Below are 10,000 nucleotides of genomic sequence, written 5' to 3' on the forward strand. Positions count from 1 at the left end.
CCCCATATTTTTCCTCCGCGGCGGAGGTACCAGGGGTCGGCCCGCCCGGAAGGAGAGGGCCGGCGAGGAGGCCGAGTGCGGCCGGGAGGGAGGCCTCTCGGTCGGATTGAAAACTTGGAGTTTGCAGCGCCGGAAGGGGCCGGCGAGGAGGCCGAGTGCGGCCGGGAGGGAGGCCTCTCGGTCGGATTGAAGAGTGCGCGGCGCGGCCCGCGGAGGTCATCTTGAGCACCGGAGGAGAGGGCCGGCGACGTGGCGAAGCGTGGCCGGCGGAGAGGCGTCTTGGTCGGATGAATGGAGCGTGGGGCGCGGCCCGCGGAGGTCATCTTGAGCACCATAGGAGGGGGCCGGCGACGAGGCGAAGCGTGGCCGGCGGAGGGGCCCCTCGGCCGGATTGGGAGAATGAGAAAATTCCCCATATTTTTCCTCCGCGGCGGAGGTACCAGGGGTCGGCCCGCCCGGAAGGAGAGGGCCGGCGAGGAGGCCGAGTGCGGCCGGGAGGGAGGCCTCTCGGTCGGATTGAAAACTTGGAGTTTGCAGCGCCGGAAGGGGCCGGCGAGGAGGCCGAGTGCGGCCGGGAAAGAGGCCACTCGGTCGGATTGAAAACTTGGAGTTTGCAAGCCGGAAGGGGCCGGCGAGGAGGCCGAGTGCGGCCGGGAAAGAGGCCACTCGGTCGGATTGAAAACTTGGAGTTTGCAAGCCGGAAGGGGCCGGCGAGGAGGCCGAGTGCGGCCGGGAAAGAGGCCACTCGGTCGGATTGAAAACTTGGAGTTTGCAGCGCCGGAAGGGGCCGGCGAGGAGGCCGAGTGCGGCCGGGAAAGAGGCCACTCGGTCGGATTGGGAGTTTGAAAAAATTCCCCCATTCATTTTCAATGGCGGAGGTACCAGGGGCAAGGCTGGGGGTACCAGGGGCGAAGCTGGCTGGGGGTACCAGGGGTAAGGCTGAGGGTACCAGGGGTGCCGCTGGGGGTACCAGGGGTAAGGCTGAGGGTACCAGGGGTGCCGCTGAGGGTACCAGGGGTGCCGCTGGGGGTACCAGGGGTGCCGCTGAGGGTACCAGGGGTGCCGCTGAGGGTACCAGGGGTAGGGCTGGAGGTACCAGGGGTGCCGCTGGGGGTACCAGGGGTAAGGCTGAGGGTACCAGGGGTGCCGCTGGGGGTACCAGGGGTAAGGCTGAGGGTACCAGGGGTGCCGCTGGGGGTACCAGGGGTAAGGCTGAGGGTACCAGGGGTGCCGCTGGGGGTACCAGGGGTGCCGCTGAGGGTACCAGGGGTAGGGCTGGAGGTACCAGGGGTGCCGCTGAGGGTACCAGGGGTAAAGAGCGGGCCGGCCCGGCGGGCGAGTGTGGCCGGAAAAGGGGCCTCTTGGTCGGATTGGGAGTTTGAAAAAATTCCCCCATTCATTTTCAATGGCGGGGGTACCAGGGGTAGAGCTGGGGGTACCAGGGGTAAAGAGCGGGCCGGCCCGGCGTGCGAGTTTGGCCGGAAAAGGGGCCTCTTGGTCGTATTGGGAGTTTGAAAAAATTCCCCCATTCATTTTCAATGGCGGAGGTACCAGGGGCAAGGCTGGGGGTACCAGGGGCGAAGCTGGCTGGGGGTACCAGGGGTAAGGCTGAGGGTACCAGGGGTGCAGCTGAGGGTACCAGGGGTAAGGTTGAGGGTACCAGGGGTGTTGCTGGGGGTACCAGGGGTCACCATTCATTTTCAATGGGGGAGGTACCAGGGGCAAGGCTGGGGGTACCAGGGGTGTTGCTGGGGGTACCAGGGGTAAAGAGCGGGCCGGCCCGGCGGGCGAGTGTGGCCGGAAAAGGGGCCTCTTGCTCGGATTGGGAGTTTGAAAAAATTCCCCCATTCATTTTCAATGGCAGATGTACCAGGGGTCGGTGTCCGCCAGACGGCGGTGTGGTAGGCAAAAGGCGGGCCGGCTCGGCGAGCGTGCGTGCCCGGGAAAAAGGCCTCTTGGCCGGCGTGAGAGTTTAATAATAGCGGGCCGGCTCATCGAGCGTGCGTGCCCGGGAAAAGGGCCTCTTGGCCGGCGTGAGAGTTTAATAATAGCGGGCCGGCCCGGCGAGCGTGCGTGCCCGGGAAAAAGGCCTCCTTGCAGGCGTGAGCGTTTAATAATAGCGGGCCGGCCCGGCGAGCGTGCGTGCCCGGGAAAAAGGCCTCCTTGCAGGCGTGAGAGTTTAATAATAGCGGGCCGGCCCGGCGAGCGTGCGTGCCCGGGAAAAAGGCCTCCTTGCAGGCGTGAGAGTTTAATAATAGCGGGCCGGCTCGGCGAGCGTGCGTGCACGGGAAAAAGGCCTCTTGGCCGGCGTGAGAGTTTAATAATAGCGGGCCGGCCCGGCGAGCGTGCGTGCCCGGGAAAAAGGCCTCCTTGCAGGCGTGAGAGTTTAATAATAGCGGGCCGGCTCATCGAGCGTGCGTGCCCGGGAAAAGGGCCTCCTTGCAGGCGTGAGAGTTTAATAATAGCGGGCCGGCTCTGCGAGCGTGCGTGCCCGGGAAAAGGGCCTCTTGGCCGGCCTGAGCGTTTAATAATAGCGGGCCGGCTCATCGAGCGTGCGTGCCCGGGAAAAGGGCCTCTTGGCCGGCCTGAGCGTTTAATAATAGCGGGCCGGCCCCGCGAGCGTGCGTGCCCGGGAAAAAGGCCTCCTTGCAGGCGTGAGAGTTTAATAATAGCGGGCCGGCTCATCGAGCGTGCGTGCCCGGGAAAAGGGCCTCCTTGCAGGCGTGAGAGTTTAATAATAGCGGGCCGGCTCGGCGAGCGTGCGTGCCCGGGAAAAGGGCCTCTTGGCCGGCGTGAGAGTTTAATAATAGCGGGCCGGCTCATCGAGCGTGCGTGCCCGGGAAAAGGGCCTCCTTGCAGGCGTGAGAGTTTAATAATAGCGGGCCGGCTCTGCGAGCGTGCGTGCCCGGGAAAAGGGCCTCTTGGCCGGCCTGAGCGTTTAATAATAGCGGGCCGGCTCATCGAGCGTGCGTGCCCGGGAAAAGGGCCTCTTGGCCGGCCTGAGCGTTTAATAATAGCGGGCCGGCCCCGCGAGCGTGCGTGCCCGGGAAAAAGGCCTCCTTGCAGGCGTGAGAGTTTAATAATAGCGGGCCGGCTCATCGAGCGTGCGTGCCCGGGAAAAGGGCCTCCTTGCAGGCGTGAGAGTTTAATAATAGCGGGCCGGCTCGGCGAGCGTGCGTGCCCGGGAAAAGGGCCTCTTGGCCGGCGTGAGAGTTTAATAATAGCGGGCCGGCCCCGCGAGCGTGCGTGCCCGGGAAAAAGGCCTCCTTGCAGGCGTGAGCGTTTAATAATAGCGGACCGGCTCTGCGAGCGTGCGTGCCCGGGAAAAGGGCCTCTTGGCCGGCCTGAGCGTTTAATAATAGCGGGCCGGCCCGGCGAGCGTGCGTGCCCGGGAAAAAGGCCTCTTGGCCGGCTTGGGGGATTGAAAAAAAATCCCCCATTCATTTTCAACGGGAGGGGTCGGCGGTACCGCTTGGTGTCCGCCAGACGGCGGTGTGGTAGGCAAATGGCGGGCCTGCACGGCGAGCGTGCGTGCCCGGGAAAAAGGCCTCCTTGCAGGCGTGAGAGTTTAATAATAGCGGGCCGGCCCGGAGAGCGTGCGTGCCCGGGAAAAAGGCCTCTTGGCCGGCGTGAGAGTTTAATAATAGCGGGCCGGCCCGGCGAGCGTGCGTGCCCGGGAAAAAGGCCTCCTTGCAGGCGTAAGAGTTTAATAATAGCGGGCCGGCTCATCGAGCGTGCGTGCCCGGGAAAAAGGCCTCTTGGCCGGCGTGAGAGTTTAATAATAGCGGGCCGGCCCGGCGAGCGTGCGTGCCCGGGAAAAAGGCCTCCTTGCAGGCGTGAGCGTTTAATAATAGCGGGCCGGCTCATCGAGCGTGCGTGCCCGGGAAAAGGGCCTCTTGGCCGGCGTGAGAGTTTAATAATAGCGGGCCGGCTCATCGAGCGTGCGTGCCCGGGAAAAGGGCCTCTTGGCCGGCCTGAGCGTTTAATAATAGCGGGCCGGCCCGGCGAGCGTGCGTGCCCGGGAAAAAGGCCTCTTGGCCGGCTTGGGGGATTGAAAAAAAATCCCCCATTCATTTTCAACGGGAGGGGTCGGCGGTACCGCTTGGTGTCCGCCAGACGGCGGTGTGGTAGGCAAATGGCGGGCCTGCACGGCGAGCGTGCGTGCCCGGGAAAAAGGCCTCCTGGCCGGCGTGAGAGTTTAATAATAGCGGGCCGGCTCTGCGAGCGTGCGTGCCCGGGAAAAAGGCCTCCTTGCAGGCGTGAGAGTTTAATAATAGCGGGCCGGCTCGGCGAGCGTGCGTGCCCGGGAAAAAGGCCTCCTTGCAGGCGTAAGAGTTTAATAATAGCGGGCCGGCTCATCGAGCGTGCGTGCCCGGGAAAAAGGCCTCTTGGCCGGCGTGAGAGTTTAATAATAGCGGGCCGGCCCGGCGAGCGTGCGTGCCCGGGAAAAAGGCCTCCTTGCAGGCGTGAGCGTTTAATAATAGCGGGCCGGCTCATCGAGCGTGCGTGCCCGGGAAAAGGGCCTCTTGGCCGGCGTGAGAGTTTAATAATAGCGGGCCGGCTCATCGAGCGTGCGTGCCCGGGAAAAAGGCCTCTTGGCCGGCTTGGGGGATTGTAAAAAAAAATCCCCCATTCATTTTCAACGGGAGGGGTCGGCGGTACCGCGTGGTGTCCGCCAGACGGCGGTGTGGTAGGCAAATGGCGGGCCTGCACGGCGAGCGTGCGTGCCCGGGAAAAATGCCTCCTGGCCGGCGTGAGAGTTTAATAATAGCGGGCCGGCTCATCGAGCGTGCGTGCCCGGGAAAAAGGCCTCCTTGCAGGCGTGAGAGTTTAATAATAGCGGGCCGGCTCGGCGAGCGTGCGTGCCCGGGAAAAAGGCCTCCTTGCAGGCGTAAGAGTTTAATAATAGCGGGCCGGCTCATCGAGCGTGCGTGCCCGGGAAAAAGGCCTCTTGGCCGGCTTGGGGGATTGAAAAAAAATCCCCCATTCATTTTCAACGGGAGGGGTCGGCGGTACCGCTTGGTGTCCGCCAGACGGCGGTGTGGTAGGCAAATGGCGGGCGTGCACGGCGAGCGTGCGTGCCCGGGAAAAATGCCTCCTGGCCGGCGTGAGAGTTTAATAATAGCGGGCCGGCTCGGCGAGCGTGCGTGCCCGGGAAAAAGGCCTCTTGGCCGGCGTGAGAGTTTAATAATAGCGGGCCGGCTCGGCGAGCGTGCGTGCCCGGGAAAAGGGCCTCTTGGCCGGCGTGAGAGTTTAATAATAGCGGGCCGGCTCAGCGAGCGTGCGTGCCCGGGAAAAAGGCCTCCTTGCAGGCGTGAGAGTTTAATAATAGCGGGCCGGCTCATCGAGCGTGCGTGCCCGGGAAAAGGGCCTCTTGGCCGGCGTGAGAGTTTAATAATAGCGGGCCTGAGAGTTTAATAATAGCGGGCCGGCTCGGCGAGCGTGCGTGCCCGGGAAAAGGGCCTCTTGGCCGGCGTGAGAGTTTAATAATAGCGGGCCGGCTCATCGAGCGTGCGTGCCCGGGAAAAGGGCCTCTTGGCCGGCGTGAGAGTTTAATAATAGCGGGCCGGCCCGGCGAGCGTGCGTGCCCGGGAAAAAGGCCTCCTTGCAGGCGTGAGAGTTTAATAATAGCGGGCCGGCCCGGCGAGCGTGCGTGCCCGGGAAAAAGGCCTCCTTGCAGGCGTGAGAGTTTAATAATAGCGGGCCGGCTCCGCGAGCGTGCGTGGCCGGGAAAAAGGGCCTCTTGGCCGGCGTGAGAGTTTAATAATAGCGGGCCGGCTCGGCGAGCGTGCGTGCCCGGGAAAAGGGCCTCCTTGCAGGCGTGAGAGTTTAATAATAGCGGGCCGGCCCGGCGAGCGTGCGTGCCCGGGAAAAAGGCCTCCTTGCAGGCGTGAGAGTTTAATAATAGCGGGCCGGCTCATCGAGCGTGCGTGCCCGGGAAAAGGGCCTCTTGGCCGGCGTGAGAGTTTAATAATAGCGGGCCTGAGAGTTTAATAATAGCGGGCCGGCTCGGCGAGCGTGCGTGCCCGGGAAAAGGGCCTCTTGGCCGGCGTGAGAGTTTAATAATAGCGGGCCGGCCCGGCGAGCGTGCGTGCCCGGGAAAAAGGCCTCCTTGCAGGCGTGAGCGTTTAATAATAGCGGGCCGGCCCGGCGAGCGTGCGTGCCCGGGAAAAAGGCCTCCTTGCAGGCGTGAGCGTTTAATAATAGCGGGCCGGCCCGGCGAGCGTGCGTGCCCGGGAAAAAGGCCTCCTTGCAGGCGTGAGAGTTTAATAATAGCGGGCCGGCCCGGCGAGCGTGCGTGCCCGGGAAAAAGGCCTCCTTGCAGGCGTGAGAGTTTAATAATAGCGGGCCGGCTCCGCGAGCGTGCGTGGCCGGGAAAAAGGGCCTCTTGGCCGGCGTGAGAGTTTAATAATAGCGGGCCGGCTCATCGAGCGTGCGTGCCCGGGAAAAGGGCCTCTTGGCCGGCGTGAGAGTTTAATAATAGCGGGCCGGCTCATCGAGCGTGCGTGCCCGGGAAAAAGGCCTCCTTGCAGGCGTGAGAGTTTAATAATAGCGGGCCGGCCCGGCGAGCGTGCGTGCCCGGGAAAAAGGCCTCCTTGCAGGCGTGAGAGTTTAATAATAGCGGGCCGGCCCGGCGAGCGTGCGTGCCCGGGAAAAAGGCCTCCTTGCAGGCGTGAGAGTTTAATAATAGCGGGCCGGCTCCGCGAGCGTGCGTGCCCGGGAAAAAGGCCTCCTTGCAGGCGTGAGAGTTCAATAATAGCGGGCCGGCCCGGCGAGCGTGCGTGCCCGGGAAAAAGGCCTCCTTGCAGGCGTGAGAGTTTAATAATAGCGGGCCGGCCCGGCGAGCGTGCGTGCCCGGGAAAAAGGCCTCTTGGCCGGCGTGAGAGTTTAATAATAGCGGGCCGGCCCCGCGAGCGTGCGTGCCCGGGAAAAAGGCCTCCTTGCAGGGGTGAGAGTTTAATAATAGCGGGCCGGCCCGGCGAGCGTGCGTGCCCGGGAAAAAGGCCTCTTGGCCGGCGTGGGAGATTGAAAAAATTCCCCCATTCATTTTCAATGGCGGGGGTACCAGGGGTAGAGCTGGGGGTACCAGGGGTAAAGAGCGGGCCGGCCCGGCGTGCGAGTTTGGCCGGAAAAGAGGCCTCTTGGTCGGATTGGGAGATTGAAAAAATTCCCCCATTCATTTTCAATGGCGGGGGTACCAGGGGTAGAGCTGGGGGTACCAGGGGTAAAGAGCGGGCCGGCCCGGCGTGCGAGTTTGGCCGGAAAAGAGGCCTCTTGGTCGGATTGGGAGATTGAAAAAATTCCCCCATTCATTTTCAATGGCGGGGGTACCAGGGGTAGAGCTGGGGGTACCAGGGGTAAAGAGCGGGCCGGCCCGGCGTGCGAGTTTGGCCGGAAAAGAGGCCTCTTGGTCGGATTGGGAGATTGAAAAAATTCCCCCATTCATTTTCAATGGCGGGGGTACCAGGGGTAAAGAGCGGGCCGGCCCAGCGTGCGAGTTTGGCCGGGAAAGGGGCCTCCTGGCCGGCCTGGGGGATTAAAAAAATTCCCCCATTCATTTTCAATGGCGGGGGTACCAGGGGTAGCAGTACCGATTTTGGTCGTTAGGGGCGCTGTAGTAGGTAAACCAGATATGCGGAGTTAGGGGGTCAAGAAGGCGAAAGGCTTAGAAAGTGACCGTTCACCAAAATACTTTCCGAAACGTATATAGGGGGGCATGTGTCGGACGAGTCACCATGCTTTCTCGATGCTGGAGGTACCAGGGGCACAAAGTTGGCCGGGAAAGATGCCTCTTAGGCGGATTGAAAGCATGAGAAAATGCCCCCCATTCATTTTCAATGGCGGAGAGCGGGCCGGCCCCGCAGCCGAGTGTGGCCGGCGGAGAGGCGTCTCGGTCGGATGAATGAAGCGTGGAGCCGGCCTCTGACGGCGGAGCTCCGCACTTTCGAATATTTTCTATCTCCCCCTCCGGGCGGTCGACGGCAGTTGGGAAGGCCGCCCGAGAGGCGCCCGGGGCGGATACCTCGGGCGAAAAGCCGGCCTCTGACGGCGGAGCTCCGCACTTTCGAATATTTTCTATTTCCCCCTCCGGGCGGTCGACGGCAGTTGGGAAGGCCGCCCGAGAGGCGCCCGGGGCGGATACCTCGGGCGAAAAGCCGGCCTCTGACGGCGGAGCTCCGCACTTTCGAATATTTTCTATTTCCCCCTCCGGGCGGCCGACGGCAGTTGGGAAGGCCGCCCGAGAGGCGCCCGGGGCGGATACCTCGGGCGAAAAGCCGGCCTCTGACGGCGGAGCTCCGCACTTTCGAATATTTTCTATTTCCCCCTCCGGGCGGCCGACGGCAGTTGGGAAGGCCGCCCGAGAGGCGCCCGGGGCGGATACCTCGGGCGAAAAGCCGGCCTCTGACGGCGGAGCTCCGCACTTTCGAATATTTTCTATTTCCCCCTCCGGGCGGCCGACGGCAGTTGGGAAGGCCGCCCGAGAGGCGCCCGGGGCGGATACCTCGGGCGAAAAGCCGGCCTCTGACGGCGGAGCTCCGCACTTTCGAATATTTTCTATTTCCCCCTCCGGGCGGCCGACGGCAGTTGGGAAGGCCGCCCGAGAGGCGCCCCGGGGCGGATACCTCGGGCGAAAAGCCGGCCTCTGACGGCGGAGCTCCGCACTTTCGAATATTTTCTATTTCCCCCTCCGGGCGGTCGACGGCAGTTGGGAAGGCCGCCCGAGAGGCGCCCGGGGCGGATACCTCGGGCGAAAAGCCGGCCTCTGACGGCGGAGCTCCGCACTTTCGAATATTTTCTATCTCCCCCTCCGGGCGGCCGACGGCAGTTGGGAAGGCCGCCCGAGAGGCGCCCGGGGCGGATACCTCGGGCGAAAAGCCGGCCTCTGACGGCGGAGCTCCGCACTTTCGAATATTTTCTATTTCCCCCTCCGGGCGGCCGACGGCAGTTGGGAAGGCCGCCCGAGAGGCGCCCGGGGCGGATACCTCGGGCGAAAAGCCGGCCTCTGACGGCGGAGCTCCGCACTTTCGAATATTTTCTATTTCCCCCTCCGGGCGGCCGACGGCAGTTGGGAAGGCCGCCCGAGAGGCGCCCGGGGCGGATACCTCGGGCGAAAAGCCGGCCTCTGACGGCGGAGCTCCGCACTTTCGAATATTTTCTATTTCCCCCTCCGGGCGGCCGACGGCAGTTGGGAAGGCCGCCCGAGAGGCGCCCGGGGCGGATACCTCGGGCGAAAAGCCGGCCTCTGACGGCGGAGCTCCGCACTTTCGAATATTTTCTATTTCCCCCTCCGGGCGGCCGACGGCAGTTGGGAAGGCCGCCCGAGAGGCGCCCCGGGGCGGATACCTCGGGCGAAAAGCCGGCCTCTGACGGCGGAGCTCCGCACTTTCGAATATTTTCTATTTCCCCCTCCGGGCGGCCGACGGCAGTTGGGAAGGTCGCCCGAGAGGCGCCCCGGGGCGGATACCCCGGGCGAAAAGCCGGCCTCTGACGGCGGAGCTCCGCACTTTCGAATATTTTCTATTTCCCCCTCCGGGCGGCTGACGGCAGGTGGGAAGGCCGCCCATTCATTTTCAATGGCGGAGGTACCAGGGGTGCCGCTGAGGGTACCAGGGGTGCCGCTGAGGGTACCAGGGGTGCAGCTGAGGGTACCAGGGGTGCCGCTGAGGGTACCAGGGGTGCCGCTGAGGGTACCAGGGGTGCCGATGAGGGTACCAGGGGTACGGCTGAGGGTACCAGGGGTGCCGCTGAGGGTACCAGGGGTGCCGCTGAGGGTACCAGGGGTGCCGCTGAGGGTACCAGGGGTTCGGCTGAGGGTACCAGGGGTACGGCTGAGGGTACCAGGGGTGCCGCTGAGGGTACCAGGGGTGCCGCTGAGGGTACCAGGGGTGCGGCTGAGGGTACCAGGGGTAAGGCTGAGGGTACCAGGGGTGCCGCTGAGGGTACCAGGGGTGCGGCTGAGGGTACCAGGGGTAAGGCTGAGGGTACCAGGGGTGCCGCT

This window comes from Hippocampus guttulatus, unplaced genomic scaffold (genome assembly GCF_054856545.1).
Source record: "Hippocampus guttulatus isolate MCC_2025c unplaced genomic scaffold, RoL_Hgut_1.0 HiC_scaffold_120, whole genome shotgun sequence".
Lineage (NCBI taxonomy): Eukaryota > Metazoa > Chordata > Actinopteri > Syngnathiformes > Syngnathidae > Hippocampus > Hippocampus guttulatus.